At 40.7% G+C, this 23848-nt stretch overlaps 1 protein-coding gene across 4 annotated transcripts in view; it reads left to right on the top strand.

Annotated features, from left to right (window-relative positions):
• The window catches only part of PCGF3 (polycomb group ring finger 3), a 91733-nt gene extending 68199 nt beyond the window's left edge, over positions 1–23534 (top strand). Inside the window, exons 11-14 of one of the 4 annotated variants that reach the window (XR_006169575.1) lie at positions 19842–19994; positions 21208–21381; positions 21694–21792; positions 22701–23534. The gene's annotated coding sequence lies outside the window, so the exon portion shown is untranslated. Of the gene's footprint in view, positions 1–19841; positions 19995–21207; positions 21382–21693 lie in introns of all 4 variants that reach the window. The other 3 variants (XR_006169574.1, XR_006169576.1, XR_006169573.1) reach the window with 3 other exon arrangements.
• The last annotated feature ends 314 nt before the right edge of the window (positions 23535–23848 follow it).

The raw sequence follows: 23848 nt of genomic DNA, 5'->3' as shown, positions 1-23848 counted from the left end.
CCTGCTCTACATGTGTACAGCTCCTAAGACCAAGAAGTTGAAGAAAGGTATTAGGGGGGGATCACCTGGAAACAGGAAACGGGATAGAAGAAGCTTGGGAATCACAATAGCCATATCATCAGGGGAGAACTTTCCTTTAGCAAGCAAAACCAAGCAAACATCTTCCCCTCCCTGGCAAGGATCTGGTACAAACCTCAGTGCAGGAGTCCAGACTAAGAGAACAATGTGTGTGTGCAGGGAGGTGTGAGGGATGATGGAAAATGGTACCTTTCACTGATGACTCTGCAGTAGGGCTTCAGAAGACATCTCATTATTTGACCTGTGAAGGTTTGTGATTTTTCTGTCTGCTGGATAAATTTCATTTATCATCACCCTGATGAATTCCCAACACTGTAAGTTAGAAACTAGGAGAGGCAGAAAGGGAAACTGTTTCTTGTTTCAGGCAGAAGCAGACTTCAGTCTCCCTCGTGATATGATATCATGTACTGTGATTGGTCCATCACTACCAACACATGGCAGCAGGAAAGGCACACGAAAATGTAAACAAAAAAGAGGGAAAGAGCACCAAAAATCTTGGTTACTCTCAGTATCTTCTTCTGCTTTAAGTCAATATTTGGCAAAAATCCCATGCTGGAACTATCCAAGTAGAGAATTTTGAAACTTACAGTGAAAATGGGATACAAAGCAAAAAGGAAGGCATTTTGATTTGTGGGCAAACTGCAGACAGAAATTACTTGTGAGACATGCAACCTGTGCATTTTGAGGTTAAGTGGAATTGAGCACTTCTTTCTTTAGAGCAAAGAGAAAATGAGAAATAGTGCTACTTGCATGTGGGAGTTACAAGCCTGGAAAATGGCAGTGCCTCAGTTAGAATGTTGATGAGCAGCTCTTAGTTGGTTAATACAGTATGCCAGGGCCGACTCTTGGCAGAATTACAATTATATTGTTTTAAATTATGTCCACCGTTTGACATCATAGATTTTGGCAGGTGCTAGTATTCTAGCATGCTAGAATTTATAATTATAATCTGTAATTACATAGGTTTGGACACAGCCTTGAAAACACGCTGCAAAGAATGACATCAGTGTTACTGATATTATTTAACCCCATAAACAATTTCTTCCTTCAGCTAAGGTCTATGTCCTCCATGTTCTTTACCCCCATTCTTCAGATACTATGATGCATAATGGAATAGATACTAGGACAATATTTAATAGGGAAAGCAAGCTGTAGTCTAGAGTTAGACTGTAGTTGTGTAGTTACATACCTAACCTAACTATCAGTCTGCAGTTTCTGTGAGTTATCATTGCAGCTCATGCTTCTTAACCAGTATAAACAATTCCAGCTTCAGCTTCAAATGGGGCAAAGACCCACTTGGAGCTTGCTGCTGGGCCCTGGCAGGTCCAAAACACTTGTTCCTTGGGATGGTCATAATTTGTTCCTCAAATGTCTGTGTCAGCGCCTAGGATGGTCACTTCAGCTGTCCTATATGAGACCAGAGGTCCGGCCCTTCTTCAGGGCCCTGGCCAGCAGCTAGCTTGTGCAACAAGCTGTATTAATAGGGTCATGCATGAAGCAGTTCTTTCCTAGCTTTTTCTCCTGGACTCTTTCAGAAGGAGGATCTTAGCTAACTGCCTGACTGGCTTCTATCAGTAAATTTCTCCAAGTTTCTTTCTGAACCCATGTAAGCCTCTCACATTCTGTAGGGGGAGAGTTACACAGATGGATTACATTTTGTTTCAAAAGCCACCTTCTTTCCTTTGTTTCAAATAGTACTAGTGGTGGCAATGGTGATGAGGAGACGGTTGGACTGGATGATCTTATAGGTCATTTCCAACCTTGTGATTCTTGTGATTCTTGTGATTCTTGTGAAATTGATGATAGATTCATGTGATGTCCTCAACTCTTTACCAGAGCAGACAGCAGAATATTAATTTCTTGACTGCTCTCTCTGAGCTCCTTGTTGTTTCAAGTAACACCACATATTCTTTTTTTTGTTCTGTACCATAATTTGTACCCATTGTCATAATCCTCTCCCTCTGTTCCGGATGTGTTTTGGGTCGTTCATTAGGCAGAAGCTGTATTGAACGTCTGATCATTCCTCTTGCCTTTTGGCATCATTTGTAGATCCATTTGATTTTCCTGACTGCCAGAAAAACATTACATAAAGCATTCAAGGTTTATTCACTTATGCAGGGCAGTAATTGTGATACCTCTAGCATGTCCTATCCCTTTTGTAATAATTCTGACTGTGAGATGTTTTTGTCGACTGCTGAGCATGGTGTTTTTGCTTTATTACTAGCAAAGACTTTATTCCTGAGTGGTTATGATTAGCTCAGAGGTCATCATTTTATGTCTGCATCACTGTATGCTTATCTACATGGAATTTCATCGGCTGTTTTATTGTCTAGTCACTGAGTATTACCAGGTACATATGCAAAGTTGTCTTTTTTCTAGATGGCTTGGGTTAGGTTCATGTTATTAGCGAAGTTTCTGCCCTCCTTATTCCCTTCTGATGTTTTACAACTTCTTTGAGATTGTGTTGAACAGCAAAGGTCACTAATGCACATCTCTTTGGGGATCCTTCTCTGTTGGAAAAAAAAACACTTATCTGTGTGTAACCTGTTCTTCTATGGGAGATTTGGGTCTCTTGAGGGCTGTGTTGAAATCCATCAAAATTGTTTCAAGCTCGCAAGTTGTCCCAGTCATCAAAGGAACACTGGTAGGTTTGTGAGGCAGAGATCTCTTTCACAAACACCAATGTGACCCACCCTTAATAAGTCTGATTTATCCAAGTCTGCTGGCTCTGCTCACTAGAAGTTTCTGCCAGTTTGCGGGTCTGTGCCTCCCAAGTCTCTTGGCTCTGGCTGTTACTGACCTGGTAGTCCCAGCTGAGATTCCCAGTCAGCAGCAGTCTGGGAACACTAATCAGGTCTGTCTGGATAATACAGATTTACCTATGGATGTGTTGGAAGGGAAAAGTAGATATAGGAGGGGGAGAAAGAGACATAGGCTCTGCATAGCTCCCTGGCTGCAAGGGAGCTCTGGGGAAAAAGGAATAGAGGAGATTTCAGCGCTGCTGGCTGCTCTGAGCAGCAAGGGAGTGGAGACAAAAGGTTACTTGGGAGCACTTCAGTGAGGAACTGAAAGGTGTTTGGGGATAATGGGCAAATTACTGACAGAATACTTCTCTGTGGGAAGAGCACACCAGTAACCACAGACTGATATTTGCCTAAATTAACACAGAAAGTGAAGAAATGAGAAGGATTTTCACTTCCTTTTTTGGTGACTCATAAACGAGAAGCAGCAGCATAAAAGCAAGCAGGGAGGTTATGTTAATTGAGTCTGAAGTCAAGGTCAGTTACTTTGACAGAAGTGAAATGATGATTAGACTTATCATCTGGTAAGGATATTTTTCTCAGTTGTGGTAATGTTTGACTATTCTAGTGGACAGAAGAAATGATCCATGACACTGAAGGTTGCGTTTGTGCAGCAAACCTCTCCTCATGCATGAGCAAATGCATCTTGGAGATGTGACTTGGCTGTCAATTGAAGAATTGCATTAAGAACAGCTTTTGCTTTTATCTTTGGCTATCATAACTGCTTATCCCAACTGCCTTAGGACTGCACCAGTTGTTATTGCCTTCCTGAGCTGCTTTCAGCAGGTGCTGTCTGGAAAATAATATGTGTTATACAAAACCTTCCCTGTGCCATTCTTGTCCAAAGAATACAGCCTTAAACTTTTCTCTTAGTACAGAACTGGGCCTTGGCCACAATCCTAATGCAATCGTGTGCTAGCAGAAAGTTATCATTTGAGGTGTGTCTTGTAGAGTGAAGGCTTCATTATACTAGCAGATAGACAGGAAAAAGAAATGATTACTACCTTAAAAAGCATAATTGAGAGATGCATTCAGTGTTCTACATCTTATGAATTATTCTGTGTTTTGATATAGCAGAAAAATGTTTTTTGTCTCCAGAGTACAAAAGCTTCTGAAATTCTAAAATACAATGCTGTGAATCCCCCCTTGTCCAAAGCCATTATGCTGTATACTGTGATTCCATGATTTTCTGTTAAGTTTTCAACAGTGCTGGTCTCACAGTAACAGAGGCATTTTCCTTTAGAGAACTGACAAAGAACCATGACTCCATCATGGACTCCCCTTCTGTTCACTCAATGACCAGTGCACATGTACAGATATATTTCCCCTCCTCCCTACAAGTCAGACTCAGGGCTCAGCATATGAATTTATAGGCACCAGATTGTTCTTTCCCAACAGAGTAGAGTTGTCACTCTCAAAAAATGTTGGATGTGTAGTGGTGCAGCTAGGATGAATAACAGCTACAAGCCCATTCTGTGGCAGCATCTGCTCTTTTGCAGTTCCCAAGCCTTTGAGAAAAAGATAAGTTGAGCCATAGTTCTCTACAGGGAGCTCAATGACGACAGTTTCTACTACCCCCCTTCATGAGGTTCAGTGATACCCGGGAAACAGATGTAGAAATGCACTTGATTTGGCACATCTCTTCATCTCCCTCGGTTTTAAGAACTGCATTGTGCTGCAGTCTAGATGGTTTGAATTAACAGGCATGTAGCTCAGAACTGCCTTTCTGCTCTTCTTCCTACTGAACTCACATGTGCAGCATAGAGCAGCTGCTGTATGTTGTTATGACACAAAGAAAAGAGAAATTGTTGCAGAAGTGGAAGGGGCTTATAAAGAAGAACTGTTGTGGTGCATGTGTCAGTAGGTAGAGTTTGTAAGTGATGAGAAAGGGAATATGAAATCCTTCAAATTTCCTTCGAAGGTGCTTTATGTAATATTCAGGAATAAGGGCTTTCTAGCCTTCTTCATGCAAATGCAAGCTGGGAGCCCTCACATCTTTGGGACGAAAGCCAACTAAAGGGCAAAATCCTGCCCTTTGCATATGTACCTGCATATGTGTGCCACAAAACGCATTCAGTCTTGGGGAAAGCTGCTCCTTTGGGCCATCCCACATCTTAGCCCACGTGAAAAAAGTATTGCAGATATAAAAGAAAAGAAAAGAAAAGAAAAGAAAAGAACAGAATTTACAGGATCTTTGCAGCCTTCCTTATATGTACCAGAGAGGAAAAGATATGTATTTCCCAAAGTTTTCTGAAATTCAAAAAAGCCATCTTGAAGAATGGGTAAAAGGCACTTTGAATACAGTTCTGTTGCAGATGAAAACCCACATGGGTTTCTGTCTGATGGCTGCTATGCCACAAATTTCAGCAAAGCACTCTGAAATACTTCTTTAGGTTCTTTATTGCAACTACATGGCAAGTGCCCCTCCTAAAGTGCCTGAAAACTGTGAACTAGGAGTTGTGAGGGTGAGCTATGGGAGGAACAACCCATAGGCCTGGTGCTTTCTAGCAGTAAAATCACCTGACTTTCTGTTAGCAAAACTTTGCCCAGAATGAAGGGAGCCACCAAGAATTGGCTCAGTAAGCCACTGGCAGTGGCTAGGAATCAGGCTGGATGTTCCTTTGCTGGAAAAAAAGTCTTTGCAAACACTTTCCTTCAGCAGAGTTAAGAAAGGGTTAAACTGCTGCGCAGCAGCAGACAAGAGAGTGGAGAGATGCATCCAGAGAGCATCCAGAGAGATGCACCAGAGAGCATCGGCCCTGCGGGCACCATATCTTCTACCACTGTCCTTTTGAGGAGAGGGAATGAGAGCAGTGTTGAACTGAGATACCTGCTGGTGTGAAACCACCACATCTATCAACAAAAAGGGACGCTGCTTCTCCGTAGGCTTTCACTCTTTGGGGGTTGCCCTGCAGCCCGCACTGCTGTGAGGGCTGTCCTTGAGAGTGGCTTCTCATGCTGGTTGTCTTTGAAGGCAGTGTGGGACTTTCTGGAGAGATGTGAAAGCAATGGGTTGTTCTGCTAGTGCAGCTGCTTCCCAGCCGGTGGGTTGGAGGAAACACGTATAGCATAGCAAATAGCATTTGCTGCATGTCCAAACCACTGTGTTGAGAAAGGCTTTTAATTCAGTGTGAGCAAAGCAGGTAATAGGTTGACTGACCTTATCAGCTGGGCCAGTACCTTTGTGGAAGAGTGAGACTGAAAGCTGCTGCCATTCCAGATGAAAGGACATGAGAAATCGCAGTCCCCTTGCAGTCCATGCTTTTGTCCACGTGAGGCCACTGCTGTTTCCTTCAAACCATGCTGGGTAAGCACTTCCAATCCAACTGATTTTTATTGCCAAGTGGCAATAAAATGCTCTTGATACAGCTTCCAGGTTTGAAGGCAACCCAGACTGCCAGAACAGGCTGCCATTTAGAACAGTTATCCATATTATATTTTTGATACAGTCCAAAATCGAACTTTCTAATGGTGGCGTCTGTTGTCCAGCAAAATTTTTATGCACAAATTTGCACTTAAGGTGATTCTCTCAATCTGTGATAATTCTTTTTCAAAATGAGGGGCTAAAGATTCAAAAATAAGAAACTTCTTGGATCCATGGTGTTGTCAATGAATCAAGCTAACTCTATCTGCAAGATGAAAAAAACTGCTCCCTTTTTCCTTTGTAATATAAACAGCTTAACTTGTCAACACTGGCATAAATTCTACCTGGAAGCGCTTAAATGGGTTTTGAGTAAAACAGATTTCTTGATTTGATATTCTTTCTGTGAAATATTCTGCTGTTTCCCTCTGTCACTAAGGAGTGTTTCCAGATTACAGTGTTTTCTAAACAATTAAAGTTTCCAATGCACTGTGCCAGGCTCCACTGATCCATACAATGGATGTGATTTTAGATACTCAAAAGTGTGAGCTGGCCTGCCTCCTATAAGGCTTTTGTACATTGCAGCATCCTCCCATGATCTTGGAAATAGGTGGAAATAATGTGTGATGTGATCAGGGAGAAAGGTGTCTGAAAGGCAGATCTGCAGTCACCTACTGAGGGGCAGAGAGGTCTAAAATGTGGTCACAGGCCAAGTTAGAGGGGATCATCTCATGGGGACTTGAGGATGGGCTGAGGTCACTCCAGGTCTTCCTCAGGAACTGATGTTCTGCAACACCTTTTTTTTTAGCACCTCCTGGGAATTTTTGCTGCTTAATTTTTTTCTTTCCTAGCTCATAAAGAAAGGTTAGATCTAAAAATAAACTATGAGCTGAAAATGGAAAAAAAGAAACCCTCAGTCTCTGCACGCATACATACTTCAAAAGAAGTGAATTTTGTAACAAAAATTGGGTTCTACACATTTCTTTTTTTAAAAAATAAAAGAACATTATATATCTCCTGTTGTCTTAAAAAGTCTTCTTGTGAATCATTTGATGAAATAAATCTTTTCCTATATATTGAATACTGATGGCTTTTTCTTAGTGCATTTATGCTGCTCAGGAACCTAATTCAGCCCTTATATTTGGGTATTGGTGCTGTGCGGCCAGTTCTTTTGCAGTTACCTTTCTGCTGGTAATGACTGATATGACTACATGTTTAGCTGCCACCGGTCTTCCTTGAAAAGTTCTGCAGCCCCTGTTCCCACAGTGACATTTTGGTGAAGAAATTCCTGCTCTTCTCTATGAAATTTTTGGGGATCAAGGCAGATGTTAGAGCATATATAATATATATATATATATTAGTCGTCCCATTCTCATTCAGTTGTGTTTCTGAAGTCTGGTATTTTACAGAGAATAGATCTAAACCTATGCCGATGACTGAGGACTTTTCTGTGACACTAGAAGGTCTGATTGTGTACAGGAGCAGTGTAAACATCTTTATTTTTTCATCTCTGGTTATCTGCTTGCTAAGGGATGTTTCTTTTGTCTTGCAGTTTCTCTGTTAAGGAACATTTGCTTCCTCAAACTGATTCCTGGAGTAGAAGAATGGTGTTCTGCCTCCTTTTCTGCAGGTGGTCTCTGAAACCGAATTTTTTCAGTTGATTCCTTCTAGATGAGAATTGCTGTAACCTGCAGCAAAGACTGCATCATTTTATGGACAGATGGGGAAGATTTCAGCAATTTAGGCTAACTTGGTAAACAAAACTGTATTGTCTGTTTCCTATTGCAGTGTTTCCCAACGCTGCTAGTGTACTTTAATGCTGATGGGAGTCTCTCAATGCTATCTGATATTTAAGCTTCTGTTTTCTTCTTGAACAATCTGTTTTATACTGTAGTAAAATTCGTGTCAATACTTGTGCTCATAGCTTTAAGTTCTGTGAGATGCAGCCCATCACAAACAAAATGTTACAAAGCATGTCAGAGTTAATACTGCTGTAACAGTTAAGGTGGTCATGAAGAAAATATCTTTACAATGTAAACCATTCGTTCAGGGAGAGAACTCTGGAAAATGAAAGAAAAAGTAAGTAATAGATATTAATGGCTCTGTATACTCCCTTTAAAGCTCTGCTCAGTGCTTCACTGTCATTTTTGTGAGTGATTCCACTGTAAAACCAGAAAGAATTCCTTTGCTGAAAGTTCAGGCAATCTGGCAGATGGGAAGATCTTCCTCTAGTTCAGACTTCTGGTGTTGAGTGCCAAGTAGATTAGACAGCATTTGATATCTGTGGATCAGAGATGGAGCTGAACTTGGATTCATAAAAAACTTGAATCTGAAAGCAGATTGAAACAAGTTGGCAACTTTTCTGAACCTCAAGTGTAATGAGGAAGTAGTGGGAAATTGTTAATGCTTGCACAAATAAAGTGAGTGAAGATTAGAGTCTGGCTCTATAATGTGGAATGTTCTTCTAAGTACTATTTGAGAAAGGATGGTGCTTGGTTTTCTGTTATATGAACAGTATATCTGTCTCCAGCTTTACCTGGATCACTGGATGATTCATGCATTTCTCATGTGAGTACCTCATTGCATTAAAAAGAATTGTTTTGCTGAGAACTGCAAGGCTGATGTTTCCTTGCCAAATACTCAGTGATTTTAGGTGAGGTCTCAGAATCACAGAATGTAGGGATTGGAAGAGATCTCTGGAGGTCACTCAGTTAAAATCCCTGCTAAAGCATGTTCCCTACAGCAGGTTGCATAGGAAGATATACAGACAGGTCCAGTGAGGGAGACTCCACAACCTTTATGGGCAGATTTATTTCAGTGCTCTGTGTTCCAGTTTATGCCCATTGCCCTTCACCCTGTCACTGAGTACCACCTAAAAGAGCTTGGCCCCATCCATTTAGCACCCTCCTTTTACGTATTTGTAAGCACTGGCAAGATTTCCTCTCGTTCTCCTTCTCTCCACACCAAACAACCCCAGGTCTCTCAGTCTTTCCCCCTACAGAAGATGCTCCAGGACCCTCATTATCTTTGTGGCTGTCCACTGGACTCTCTCCGGTACTTCGCTGTCTTTCTTAAGCTGAGGAGCCCAGAACTGGGCTCAAGATGTGGCCTTTCCAGAGTAGAATGGTGAGGGAGGATCACCTCCCTTGACCTCTGGCCACCATGCTCTCTTTAATGCACCCCGGGACACCACTGGCCTTCTTGGCCACCAGTGAGCACTGCTGGCTCATGGCCAGCCTGTTGTCTGCCAGCATACCCAGGTCCTTCTCCATAGAGCTCCTCTCTAGCAGGTCAGCATATGACCCTTACAGATGAATGCAATTTTTCCATTCCAGATAGAGGACCCTAAACTTGCTCTTGTTGAATCTCATCAGGTTCCTCTTTGCCCAACTCTCCAGTCTGTTCAGATCTTGTTGAATGGCAGCAGTCTTCGGGTACGTCAGCCACTCCTCACAGCTTTGTACCATCAGGAAACTTGCTGAAGGTGCGTTCTTTCCCTTCATCCAGGTCATTGATGAGGATGTTGAACAGGACAGGACCCAGTAATGACCCCTGGAGAACATCACTAGCTACAGCTCTCCACCTGGAATCTGTGCCATTCATCATAACTGCCCAAGTTTCAGAGAATTCCTCTGGGGGAACCTCTTTTCTGCAGGAAGATTGAACAGGCTTGTCACATCTCTGTGCCTAGTGAAGCTGCTGAGACTAAGCATAGGATGAGGTCCTAGTAGCAGTAATTCTTCTCAGCTTCAAGAAAACATTCACAGTGAGAAAAGAAAGGTGGAATCTTGAAATTATGGCTATGTTTCTACCTAAATAACTTTCTGCTTGTTCAGTGTTTGCTTGTATAACTTTTAAATATACTGTTATATAAACATGCTTAAGTCTCTCTGAACTTACAAGTTCTTATTAAGCAAGGGGCAGTGTGCTCGGAGGGTGAATGTATATAGGAAGAAGGATGAGAGGTGAATGCATGATTGCCACAGCTTGACTCCCTCAGAGTAAAGTCTCACAGTGACCTTCCCAGGTGCAGAGGAGTTCAGTCTCCAGCAGCATTTTAGAGCCTGACTTACAGCTCCTCAAGAGCTTGCTTGTGTCGGTACACTGAACTCTTGTGTGCAGTTGGGCAGTGGCAAATTTCAGCTCCCTACCTCTGCAACTCAGTGCAATCTTGTGAAAGAGAAAGCATCTTTCATGGCTTATGGAAGCTGGAAGCTCATATCCACTTCCAGTTGACTTTCAGGTGACTTTCTCTAAGAACAAGTCTGTGAATGCTGTGGTAGCAGGCCAGAAGTGAGGTCCCTGTGCCAGCAGATGACTTGCAGAATGATGATGAAGCTGCAAAGATCTGACCTTGCTAAAGCTTTGGATTTTAGTGAGAGAGAGAAAACCAAGTATGTGCCATTCAGCAGGACAAATTTCATCCTAAGAAATACCTTTTTGGCTGTGAACCTCTCAAGCAGCAAAGAGAATTTTGCAGAACAAAGAGAACTGGAAAAAAAAAATGTTCTCTGCGTTTTGCTGCACACAAAGGAGTTAAAAAATAGATTCCTGGATTATAGGAGGTAGCAAAACTTTCTTTTTCCCCTTCCCCTGCTTCCATAAGCTTTCAATTTACCAGGGATCTAAGGCTAATGTTATACACAGGTGGCTGTGTACTTTATTGTGGAATTTTGTCATCCTTGGGCCAGACTGACCTGCTTGCAGGGGCAGCACAGACATCCTCAGGACACCAGGGAGCTATGCCCACAAGCTGATCTTTCAGAAGAGATTCTCACAGCGACTATTGATTTCCTCCTGTCCAAAAGTACACTGGAGTGGAAAAGAGAAACTTTGGCTTGTGATTTTGTTTTTCATTGCTCTTTTATTATGTGTGCAAGCACAGATTCTGTTTCAGAGACATTAAAGGAGAATTTTTGTTTAACCCAGCAGCCTCTGGACCGTGAAACCTTCTTTGTGTTTTTTTTCTGGAGACTTTTTGTCAAATCTGGGGACTGTCAATAGAGCTACCTGTGCACGTGTAGATTTAATCCAAATCTCTCTTATTATTATTTTATTATCTCTATGCCTTTCCTGATTTTTAACACTGAATTTAACAACATTATTCAGAGAAGAGTTTTGAATAGAAATTCCTTAGAAATAGGAAATAGAAGCCTGTAAAGTCAAGTCTCTCAGGCAGTGAAGCAGAAGTGTACTTCAACAAGGTCTCTATACCCACAGAACCGTAGGACCACAGCTGATCCCAAGAAAGCCATTACAAATCTCGCAGGTTATCCTAAGGACAACAGAATCTCCCCTCACCAGCTGGAGAAAGATGATGTTAGAGAACAATGCAAACATTGGTGTTTGCATGTGGAACTCTGTACTCAGGCAGTGTACAGACAGGTAACGCCAAGGGCAATTGCGCAAACGTTCAGTTCAACCAATTGTCAACAGTGGAAAGCAGAGCCATTATGTGAATTCTCTTAATATAACCTCAGCTATATATCTTAGCTAGGTCCACTGCATATAGAAGAGCTAAAATGTGATGTTTTGGCCATTTGAGTTACCAGGTTGAAGTTGAAACCAGCAAAGAAAGAATGCATCTTACTTGCCTGCAGAATTCAGAAACAGACATCGGATTCATTTTCTCAGACCACCTAGGGAATGAAATGAGTCACAGAAAATTTCAGCCCAAAATGAGATAGATAAATCTTAGAAGTTCAAAAAGACAAAGAAACCAGCATGTTGTTCTAGTACTTGAAATACGACATTGCAGAAACCCAGGGCTTACGAGTAAATGCTAAGGAAAACTGTCAAAATTACTCAACTAGTAGAACAGCAGAGATAGACTATATAACTGTATGAATACCTGAAACCAAGCATTTAAAGACTGCCAAAGGCTATGTATCCTCTTCCAGGATTTGTGTCCATGGGAAGTTTCCTTATAAAGGAACTTTTCTAGTAAGTAGGTAACAACCTGAAAGTAGTGCAGTGCCAATGAGGTCAGGCTTCAAATTATAGACACTCAGTCCTTTAAGAGCTATGAATCTGCTTAAGCCCAAGAAGTCTATGTAAATAATTTCTAATCCACAATGAGGGGAGGTCCATAGGTATCAAGTGTGAGTGCTGCTGATTTGTTTAGAGAGGAGCTGAGGAGAATCTTTGAGGCCATCACATCCATTGAATGTGTGAAATCTTGCGTCAGGGAGCTATAGGCTTGAATAGAATGGCCTCAGCGGAACTGCTTAAACATTGTAATGGGCATGAAAATGTGCTCAATCAATGTCGATGACAAACAAAATCCTAGAGGACCATCTATCCACTGCTGAAGTTCACAGAAATTCCACCTCTCATGAGCATCAGCACTGCTAACATTCAAAAGTTAATTCTGTTTGTTGCCTCTGGCCTTGCTCTGACTGCATAGCAAGGAAAGGCAAACCTGTCCAAGAGATTTGCTTATCTGTTTTTAATGCTCATTCAGATGAAAGCCCTAAATATTTGTTTCTGTCTTCACTTGTTACCATGGACTGTAAAACTGTGAGCTTCATGTCTATGCTGCCTGCCAGACATCTCAACTGAGAGCGGAAGAGCTTTGTGGTCTAAGTATGCTATTTGGTTTTAAATTATTTTAAACTTTTTCTAACAATGCAGAACATTGATTTTTTTTACTGTAGCTTCCATCCAGTGCAAGGAGGAAGAGAAGAAAAGAATTTGCAGGATTTACTGCATCTGTGCTGGCAGAGAATCCATTTAGGTAGAGGACAGTGTGGCTCGATATGTGCTGGCATGGCACATCTACTCAGCAGGTGGCACCACCAGGAACAGGAAGGAGATTTGTGCTTGTTAATGTCAGCCTGGAATCAGCCAGGGCCCAACTGCTACTTGGGGAGGATTTATGCAGGTGTTGATGTGTGAAGAGCTGTGAGGGAGCCACCTGTGGCCAGATCCCAAATAGTTTACAGCTTCCTGAAGGAAGGGAGCTTGGGGTCAGATCTTGTCTGATCCCACCAGGATTTGGCACTGTGGCTCATGGGGTTTGTGTGCCTCCGACTTGAGTGTGTTATGAGTGCATTGCTGTGGACAGTTTGTAGGGAGATGATGTGGTGTATGAGCATCGAGGTCAAGCACCACGTCGTGCCCTTGGCCTGGCAACCTGGAGCACAGAGAGCACCCACAGTCTGTTTCATGGTGGTGGAGGATTCTGGTGTGAAACGCAGCAGCAAAGTCAGGAAGCTGCTCAGGAGTGTCTTCTGTTATTCTTCATTCAAAATAAATAGTTTTGAAAGTAGTTGAGAGTTTAGACAGGACTTAGAAATAACGAAACCATTTTCCTGGAGAAACATGGAATCTGCAAATATCGCAGGACATTGGCTACATAATGTTACTTAAAATTTAAGCTGCTTTCAGTTCCCCAAGGAAAAGAGCTGGAAAATATTTTGAAATTGCTTCTGTGACATTTACACAATTTTAGGACTGAATTTGTTTTAACTTTCAGGTTTTGGAACTGCTCAGGAATTGCCTTCCTCTACATACCATTTACTAATTTTAAATGCAATAATTCATACTTTTCAGCAGTAAAAGCCTTCTTTGTGGTTGGTGATACCATACTCCTTTTGTTGTCTGGTTAAACATTAATGAGAGGAACCTGAAGAAATAGGGGTTGGCATTGCTTCTCTCTCACTCCCTGGTTGTTGTGGCTTGTGTATACAGACGGGAAAGATGAGCTGTGCTTGATTTGTCTGGAGTGGCAGTTATAGCAGCAGAATGCTGAAGAATTTCAGAAATGAGCTGGTTAAAACTGCAGTTTCTGTCCTATGGGGACACTGTGATGTTTCAACAAACAAACACATAAATATTTACTCATATTCATAAGAGAGATTAAATATTTCTCCTGCAGATAATGATATACTTTTAAGTTCTCTTAGCACTCTATCTGGGACTTTCACAGTAAGCTGGAAGCGGATGTCATTACTCTCAGGCAACTGACTGAAAGAACAGTCTAGAGGACTGGAGTGTTCTCTCTAGCTCTAGAAATGCTGGCTGTTCATAATTGGGCTTTGGACACTGGAATCAGGAGTGATCCCTACTCACTCAAATTAGTCAGCAAGGCTGTGAGGGAGCTTTAGGATCAGCTGATTCCATCCTCTTGAGCATTTACAACACCAGCATGTAACTGATGGGATATTTGATGAGGGTGCATAATAGGTTTTGCCAATGAAGCTGAAGGCTGATATTCCTCAAAGACATCTTCAGGCACTGCTTGACACGTCTCTCTTCTTATGGGACCCAGACAGCACTCCTGCTAATGGTGGGGGGAAGGGCTGTCTTCTGTAGAACTCTTGTCAGCACCCTTTCATGATGGTGAAGAGTATAAATGCTCAGAGATTTCTAACATTCTTGCAGAAGTTTCAGGTGTGTAGTCATAGCCTACCACTTAAAATGTTGGGCTGATTCCCATTTTGCCTTGTTTCTCCGTTGCTCTTTTGGTGGCCATTGATGTGGAAGAAATGTTTGTTAGATGCTCCATAGCTCTTGACATCTTTTGTATGTTGTACCTGCAGTGGGAGCTCTACCTCTGGTAGGAACAGTTCATCTTTTTTTCCTAAATGCCACTCCATCTGGAAGGAAGGTTAATTGTGTAAAAGCAGCAGCCAGAATTACTAGGCAGTGATATGTTGGCTACAGTGTTGTTTTAGAGCTGTTTGTTTTTGAAACAAGTATTCAGTTTTTTTATGAAACAAACATTACTACATCCACCCCCATTTTTTTTGTTTGTTTATGTAAATTATGGTACTTTGCAGCTTAATTGCTGTGGATATTATGCAGCTCCATTTAATACTGAGCTAACTGTGGGCTTGTCCCCTTCCTATTTATGGACTGATTTTGAAATTTTTTAATTGCATGTTTTTATATTTTTCTAGGTCTGTATAATGAAATTATGAATTAAGATGAAAGAAACAGAGAAAATCTGGCTCTGTGTCAATACAGAGCTGTTTCTAGCAACAAGTTTCAGAAGTCTTCAGGCATTTTGGTCTGTTTTCATAGCAGTGATCCTAGATAAGTGTTCACCAGCAGAAGTGATTTGCCAAGCTAAGGCATCTGTTATCCTCAAGTGGCACTGCCCACTTCTATTGATGCAGAATTTTGTTTCTTGTTGCACATGAAGGATGTACTCTGTGGCTTGGGAGCTGAAACATGGAGAAAAGAGTACTACAACATTTGAGCTAGGCTATGACAACCTACCCAACCTACCCAGCCCTGCTCAGAAGATGCTGAGAAGATGCTCTGATAAAATGTACAGGTTTATCAGAGAAGTTGTGAACAATTGGAGTCACTGGAGGCTGATGAGCATTTGGATGGTAGATCTGGCTCACTGCAGGACAGAATGGGTACAATTGGGTAGGGGAAAGCTGAATCCTAGTTAGGAGATGTACTGTCAGAAAAACTATTTCTCTGCATGTTGTTGGACTAGAATATGTCCATCAATATCTTCGGTGGCTCTCTGTGAGAGCAGTTATTTATATAAGGAAGTTTGGTAAGCACAACTATTTTTCCTTCTCCTGACAGCTGACACTTCTTCGGGCTGAGCTTTTGATGTTCTTGTCTGTGAGACCCTACCTCCTTGCTGCACTTATTTTTCCCCTGGCCCCACGAGTTACTGAAATCTGAATGTTATTCACAACAAATCAGTTCTTTTTCCTGTTTTTCTATGCAATATTCAGCCCTATATTGAGTAATCAATTCTATAAAAGGGTGAAGAGCAGAAGATGGACCTATCAATGCCAATCTGCAAAACGTTCTTCTCATGTAGTAAAATGTCTTCATTATTTTTAACCTCCTCAGATATCTATTCCCTATTTTATCTCATTCGTTGTGGAAACAAAACACTGTTCTAAATCACATTCTTATGTAAATAGGGAATCAAACTTATTCATAGAAGTTCTTATTCATAAGAAATCAAACCTAATCTCTTCTTCCCTCTCTCCAAAAAATAGTAAAGGAGGCTGCTTATTCACTCAGAGAACAATGCATATGGTTCAAGCTATACAAACTGAAAATAAAATAACATAAATAATAATAAAAAAATTAAGTACAGATCTGTAGCCACTCTTTTACCTTAAAGTAAAACCCTTCTATCTTCCAAAGGGTTTGCAAGATTATCCTCAAGATTCCCCGTGTTACAACAAAAATACCAGACTACAGCATTGCAGTGTATGAGGGACATGAGACTATCTGGTTTGCAGTCTTATTTGTTTAAGGGCTGTTCAACATGAACGATGAATCTGAGAAGTAGAAAACTTAGTAAACACACTGATACAAAAGCCTAAATACAGAGGCCGAGCTCTTCCGTCCACCAAGGACAGATCTTTGCAATAACCAGATGTAGCCTTGGAGACTTTCAACTGGAACGTTGTAATTAGTGAAAAAGGAGGTTAACTAGACTAACCTGGGTCTCCTGGGGTTAAGGAAATGAATTACAAGAGACTCTGTAGAACTGTGCAAAAGTGGATGCATTAGAGGAATTAGAGGAATATGGGGGAGTCTTTCTCCACTTTTTCTCTGTGCCTGAGGTCTTTTTACACTTTTCTGAATGTATCACCGTTAATGCGACAAAATCTTAGCATTTTCTCAGTTTTTCTTTTGCCTTCTTACATACATGCCGGTGTGTGACTTATCTGTAGTCACTGTATTTACTTCCCAAGTACCCTGATCAGTAACGTGTATCATTCCTGCATGGCCAAAATAAGAAAGCTGTCCACAATAGCCATCCAGTTGTTGTTGCGTGTATCGAAGTGGTCAGCAGAGTAAGTTTTTCTGTAATCACAGACAACAACAGGAGACTGTAGAAATGGGACCTTAATGAACATTTCTATGAGGTAGTCTTTATTTTGAGGTTCCTCTCCAGCATTTATCCTCCAATAAAGATATTAAATATGGGGAATGCTTTATTTTTCATTCCAGAGGATTTCTCTCTGGCTGATTTGGTTTCTTCTACTTGTAAGAAAAATGTTGTTCACCCATTTTGCAAGCTGTGCTTCATTATATTGATCCTGATCCCTTTAAATTAAGACTCGGCGTGGAGTCAAGCTTTTGATCGAGCAAGATAGTGCCTATATTTATTGAAAGATGAGAGAACAAGAGAGGAAAAAGAAAAGAGAAGAAAAGAAGAGAGATAAAAAAAGAAAAGAAAAGCAAGTCACCAGTGTGGATCCCTTGATGTCCTGAAGCTCTCTCTTCCTTCTTCTTCTCTTTCTGGGGTGGTTAATGATGTGGTGGGTCGTGTACTTCCAGCTGTGGTGTTGTCAATGCCTTTTATGCTGTATGATTGTCTCTTCCAATTGGGCCAGGAGCTGTTGCTGGGCAGAGTGTGTCTGGTATCACATACTGTGTGCATGATGTACCAGCCATACTACTTCTTCCTTCATGTGGTGGATGCAGAGGGCCCATTGTGCTGGCACGCAACATGTATTTGTTCTGCAGCTTTCACAAGAGTGATACAGTACACTGTCTGTTCCAAGGCATTCACAAGTCTGTTACAGTTTTTCTTTGTTAGTCACTAGTCAGCCGCAAGTTTGTTTCTTAACTGATCAGAAAGAGAGAGAGAGAATTCACAATGCTTCAGTTCCATATGGTGTTGTCACAGAATCTGAGCCAGGAAAGAGTGTCACTTTATTCCCACAGCCACAGTGATCAAAAATTGAGAACTTTTGCTCCTTTAGTTTGATCTGCTGTTGGAATTAATTCTTTTCCCAGTTCAAAATGGAAAGTCACCCAAAAATGGTGCTTCTGAGCCTGATGCAGGCTACTATGTGGCAGAGGTCTCAGTGTGGCTCTTCTCATGCTACTTTTTAGGTGAAGCAATTGTAAAGCAAGTGACTTTTCTTTTGCCTTTGGAGGAGCACAGATTTACCTGGGTAGTCTTGTAGACTTAAGTTACACATAGCTGAAATGGAAGTTTTGCTGAAATGCAGGTGCCATTAGACGTTTGCTCTCAGTCCTTTCATACATAGCCTGCACATGCTGTTAAAATGTGATTGAATGTTTCTATGAATAATTACAAAATATTTGTTTCTCAGAGCAGAAAACTCCAGCCTGCTTTTAACCCAAGCCCCAGTTTTCCTGCTCACAATTTATGTGTTTTCCTTTTGCACGGCTGTTCACTTACCTATGAGTACTTTTCAAGTGTCTTTTCTTGTGTCTTTGGGTGGTCTTGTTTATGGCTTCTACCTTTTTATCACTCTTTTGATTGGAAAGGTCCTTGGCCAAGTATACTTGAAGAAGCAGACTCTCCTCTGACATATATTATAATTGAGTTTCCTGCTTTCACTTGTACTTGAGTCCATTTAACTGTGAAGGTGAATATCCCAGTTTTACAAATTAATAGATTAACTTATAAAACACACCAAAAATTTCAATACAGGTAGATTTTTGTTGATGTTGTTTTTGTTAGTTTTTTCTAAACAAAAGTTTCAATAGTTGTTAGAGTTTTGAAACTAAAAAGAAGTTCAATTTCTAACTTTGACTGCGTGACTTCAAAGCTTCCTGCTTTTTTCTCTGATCTTTAATGCCCAATCTCAACATTATTCCTGAATAAAAGCAACAGAATTTTTTTTTAAAAAAACACCATTAAGGTATGCTTTTATCAACTATTATCTGTTATTTCCCTTTCCAGTTGTGTTCAAAGTATAACCTGCTACTGTCAATTGCTCTCTTAGTCGTCACAAAAGAAAAAAACCAAAACTTTTGTGCACTAGCCTCTGCATGATGTAGCTAATATGAACTTATAAATTCTGCATACACTTTTCACAGCCAGCAGTTTTATTTAATTAATCCTTGTACAATAGCCAATTGTGAACCATTTTAGCTTTGTTTATGAAGACTCACTTTGATGATAGTCTGCTGGGAGAAAAAAAGAACTGAGTCCTCCGAAACTATGCTCTTGTCAAAAGTCTCTAGTCTATTTGAAATTGTCCATATTTCAGTTTGTGTTTATACTGTATCACAAGACATAAAAATGAGATTAAATGGTGTAATTGAGTGCTTGAGATTTGAGGCTTTCTTGCAGTTTTTCCCTGAATATATCCATGAATTTGGCAATATAGAAGTTGTATGGGAACTCAATTTCCCAGAATATTGTAATTTAGTGTATAGAAGAATCACACAGCTTCCTATATGAATGTATTTAAACTCATGAACTCCCTCATGAGGGAGGTAATCTGGGAAACTACAGTATTTGAGCTATTTCAGATATTTCCAATTCCAGTGTGTTTTGGGTTTAATGGGATGTAAATTCATCCTCTGATGCTAAAAATTCAAACAAGGAGATCTTTAGATATTGGCTGATGTCAAAACATCCTATGTTAATTGGGATGGTTAATTTAATTGATTAACTGATTTAGGTCTGCATCTAAGAGAGACTTCTTTTTGCTAGCAAAATGGTTATATGCTTTCCCTTGTCTCCTCTTAAAAAAGAATACAAAAGTTTTCCTTGCTAATAGGACACAGGACTTTGATTCTTATCAACGGTTCAACACTACGCTGCAATTGGCTAGATTTTTAGCAAAGTGTGACTACAGCTCCTCGTAATTTTTTATTTATTTATTTATTTTTATTTTTAGGTTTTCCATGGAAAGGGCTACATTTACTGCAGTTCTCCAACAATATAAAATGAACTGAATTCACTTAGTTTCTGTTCCAGCATCAGATGGACTTGTGTCTGTCTAAGCTTAGGAAAGAACCAGGACAAACTAAGCTGTGCACTGCTGAAACAGGTAACTTATTCAATGGGAACAGGTATTCAATACACTACTTTACTTCGGCTGGTCTAAGAGAGGAACTAAGAATTGTGAACGGTTTGACTGCTTCTATTCTCCTTTTATCCTTAGAATGGAATTTGTAGTGTCTTTCCAAATCTGCAGCAGTAATCTGTCCTGCCTTTTCAGCCAACACAATTTTTTTCCTCATAATTAGTATAAATTTACTGTCAGCAATTTCTGTAAGATATTAAGAGCTGTGCAGATACTGGAGGAAAGCATACTCCCTTTCTTTTAAGGTCTGAAGATATATACTGGCTTAGCACAGATGTACACTCTCAGATGGGAGAAAGAGTGGGGTGACAGGAGAAAAGGTGCTACCAAACGCATAGATTAGAAATGACTGGACATGCAGGAAATGACAAAAACAGGTCAAGGCAATCTGAAAGACTAGTGTTTCAGCACCTTGGTGGTGTGGTGTACAAGTGGTACAATGAAGTGTAGGGTTTAAGGTGTTTTGGGAGCCTTGCTTCAGAAACATAACCTGAACTCCTTATCCGGAGATTCTGTCATACAGGAGTATATTTAATGCTTTGAAAGGTGAGGTGGATTTAAGGTGGATGGAGTATCTTTGATGATATAGCCAAAACGTGTCCTCATCTCCTGCCAACAGCAATCATTATACCAGATGTTAAAATACTGTACATCCTTCACAGGTAAAGAAAGTGGCTCTCACTTGTGTGACTTTTGAGTGTTATGTAATCTGCCATTGAGACAAGGAGCATCAAGGAAAGAGCAGTTTGGAATAATTGAAAAAGTATGTTTTCTGCTTATATAGTGTGTTTACCACTGCTATGATTTGTGAAACCATATATGTAGAGCAGTGGTGGGCTGCAGCTCTCAAGGGTGCTCCAGGTAAGATCACTCACCATCAGCTATCTATGTTGCTGAATATCTGCTCTATGCACTCAAAATGGCTTGTATCTCACAGGTCAATATACACTGTGTGAAAATAAATACACATACAGCTTAAGGACAGGAATTCTAGCTGCACCAGGACTTTCTCTGTAATGCTTCAGGATGGGAATTTCAAGGCCAAGTTGAGCATCCATGAGAATACTGTTAAGCATGGCCTGAGATACTTCTGCCTTCTTAGGTCACTGTTCAGCTTTTTATCTAAGTTTACCTTTGATTGATTCTTCTCTTCTCTGCCCTCCCAATTGCTCTCCAGAGAGGAGAATGAGGAAGATGTGCTCGGATTTACATTCTAGCTAGCTGCATTAGTTCTATGAAGGAAGAATACAAATGGGTAAAGCTGATGAAGGAGGATGGTGAGGAAGGAGCATAATCTGCTTGTAATGCAAATGGACCATGAGATTGGAATGCTCAAACAAAGAATTTCAAGGTAAGTGTAAGCATAAGATTCAAAAATACAAGACTGAAGGACTCAAAAATGCATTCCTCTATTTCCTAAATTTTATTGAACATGTTCTCCTAAACCAACACTATACACTTCAGTATTCTGAAGTACTTAGCAGAACAAAACTGTTGTATCACAGGCAATCAGGGGAAATGATTATATTCCTGAGCATATGGACCAAGGAGTTTTAGGGACTGTATTTTGTATGATGCTCTGTCTGTGATAAGTTCAATACGCAGTTTATGTGCCTTCTTCTTGAGGACAGCTTTTGTGACAAACAAATGTATTCCACTGCAGCATTCTTCACTGGGGTGCTGGCACCTTCTGCGTAATGTGCACTGTGGATCCTCAGATCATGCAACATCTCAAGTGACAGGGAGCGAAGGTCTCTATGAGGTAAAGGGCTTCTGCAAAGCACATGCAAAGCTCCCACTTGCACAGCAGGACAAGTTAATGGAGAAAGAAAACTACCCCACAAACCAAGGGAGAAGCACTTCTCCAGGGGGGTGGCAGGAACAACGAACCAGATCTCTGGAAAGATGAATATGTTTATTGCCTTTATCAAGTCTTTTTCCTCTCTTGTATGTTCCTGAGGTATACTGAGCTGCAGTGCTGTTAAGAGGGAGAGGTGTATTTGTTCTGAGTCAGGACTAGCTCATAAGAATGGATATAGTGACTGTTTCCAACGTGCCCCAGGCTGTGCCCATCTGACACCTCCAGCTGAATGTCTCTGCAGCTGTCATGATTCTTGTTGGCAAGAGTTGGTCACTGAACGCTCCTTCTGAATGCTGTGGTTGTTTCTCAGGAATGATATTTTGCATTTGTCTGCGTAGTTTTTAGTAGGAACTAAACAGCCATGCCGAGTCTCCAGAACATAATTATGCCATTGTCCTAATCAGTTTCAGACTATGCATTGTCTGTCTTGATCATTGTGTTCTCATTACAGTAATTCTTCAAGAGCTTTACTGGATACATAACTCCTGAATTTATTTCACAGTTCTTCGTGTCTGCGGCAATGCCAGTGGCTGAGCTGTGAAACCGAAATCAGGAAAAGGGAAAAATGAAAGTAGACCCCTACAGTGAGCAACATTATTTTTTCATTTAGAGCAAGTTTTGATGCAATTGTATACTTGCTATACTGGTTTAATAATGTAAATGCTTACGTATTTATATAAGTTCAGAGAACAAACAGAATGTAAGACATTCCAGAAAAGCTTTATTCCTTGGAATAAGAGGAAAGTATATATATATTTTTCCTTCACCACCTAGTTTACTGACATTGCCTATTGTCTTGTTATCATCAGGAGCTGCCTACATTGCTGAACTGAAGAACTGAAGAAACATATTGTGCAAGTAAATTAGCAGCACACCAGCGGAAATGCACACTACAGAAAATCAGGCAGAACCTGCTAAGGCTTGAGGATATTTGCACGTGTACCTGTTATTGAAAAAGAGATTTGATCCAAATTACTGTGTGATTTGTGGAAACCTCTGCACCAAACGACACCTCCACAGCTGCAGCTCTTAGTCACAACTATTTTGCATTCACAGCCTGGTACCTGCTCTCATGCAACATGTTATTCTTGGCATTTCACCATTTCTGTCACTATATATTGTACTAATTAGGCAACCTGAAGCAATTATGCAATGTAATCAAGCACTAAAATTTAACACTTCACTGATAATTTTAATATGGAAAAGCCATTCTGCTTTCTGATAGCTTCATTTGATTTGAACTCCTTTGAATAATAATAAGGTGAAACAGAGGTCTCTGAGGTAGCGTATTGACTTGAAAGCCAATCTGAAAAATGGCACTACAGATCTAGTTCTCCTAATAATTTATTTCAAATGGCTAAAAAAACCAAAAAAACAAAAAAAACCTGTTATTTGTGCTTTATGGTGAATGAGTGAAAAAATACACATGCTTTGCTTATTTAAACTGATTGTTGGTAACAAAATCAAATTAAATGCAAAAAAGTCCAGAGAACCTGAAACTTGCTTACATCTAGAGAAATACAGTAAGCTAAGCAGTGTCTTTACCGTCTTTTCCATCCCTGCTTTGAGCCATATGACTGCTTAAAGGTCTTATGCTTATTCTTGTGCTGAAACTCAGACAGTGGAAGATTTGTGCTTTTCTTTTCAACACTAGCTTCTCTCTCCAAAAATTTTATCTGTTATCACCTGCTGTTATATTCAAAATTTGTGATTGACGTGCTGTGACTACGTGCACACCAAGGGACTGCAGCTGCTCGATGTATATCCTTTCCTCTAGACCCTTCATCATTGTTGTAGCCCTCTTTTGGACACTCTCTTACAGGTTTATGTCGTTCTCATACTGTGGCACCCAGTGCTGTAGGTGAGGCTGCACAGTGCCGAGCAGAGGGGGAAGCCGCTCCCCTCACCTGGTGGCAGCACTGGGCCTGCTGCACCTCAGACTATGGTTGGCCTTTTG

This window comes from Centrocercus urophasianus, unplaced genomic scaffold (genome assembly GCF_019232065.1).
Source record: "Centrocercus urophasianus isolate 14NV4802_14NV808 unplaced genomic scaffold, USGS_Curo_1.0 seq_21, whole genome shotgun sequence".
In the NCBI taxonomy this organism is placed as follows: domain Eukaryota; kingdom Metazoa; phylum Chordata; class Aves; order Galliformes; family Phasianidae; genus Centrocercus; species Centrocercus urophasianus.
Note: the sequence above shows the minus strand (reverse complement) of the source record. Positions and strands in the feature narration are given on the sequence as shown.